Source organism: Numenius arquata, chromosome 2 (assembly GCF_964106895.1).
Source record: "Numenius arquata chromosome 2, bNumArq3.hap1.1, whole genome shotgun sequence".
In the NCBI taxonomy this organism is placed as follows: Eukaryota; Metazoa; Chordata; class Aves; order Charadriiformes; family Scolopacidae; genus Numenius; species Numenius arquata.
The window spans coordinates 41,999,640-42,000,399 of NC_133577.1; positions in this window are offsets into that span (position 1 = coordinate 41,999,640).

A 760-nucleotide genomic window follows, 5' to 3' on the forward strand; every position below is an offset into this window, starting at 1 on the left:
ACATCATAGTAAAGCAGTTTAATTTGTCTTACAGTTGGTTGTGAGCAAAAGGAATTATAGTTGCCTCTGTCCTTAGGTTTTTGTTTGTCTTTGTATTGTTGGTATTTTTCTTAAACCATACAGTGTCTACTCTGGAAACTTCACAGTTCATAGAAAACAGTAGCTTATACGTGTGGGAGTTTGTGTCTGAATAGAGCAGAACTGCAGAGTCTAGGGAAGAGTTTAGGATGAAGGATCCTAGACCTCTGCTGTGCCGCTTGCTAGCAAAAGAAGGGAATAGACTGAAGTTACAGCTGCGGCCAGGCAGAAATGTGGTTGTCGGGCAAAAACAAAGCCGGGGCAAAGACAAACATCTCGGAGCCGTTTGCTTAGAGGTGCACTTCAAAAGGCAAAGGAAGCTGTAGAGGAGTCAGCAGCTGCCACAGCTCCGGTGCATAACGGTGCACTGAAAATTACGCTGAGTACCACTTCGTAGTTTTAATAAATGTGGTGAACCTCCAGCTTTTCCTGAGGTTGAAATAGCTAAACCTCAGAGTTTGCCTTTCTCTCAGCGAGTTGAAAGCAGGCACCGTCGCAACACACATCTGCTTTAAGATCACAGGAAGTTGTGTGAGATACAAAAGGCAAATATGAACTTTTTCAATGCCACTTTTAGTCTGTTACTGATGAATTGGGCATCAAAAATCTATACCGAGGTAGGGAAGAGAGACGAAATGTATAAGTAGCTATCTGGACTATTTAATAACATTTTTTATAACAG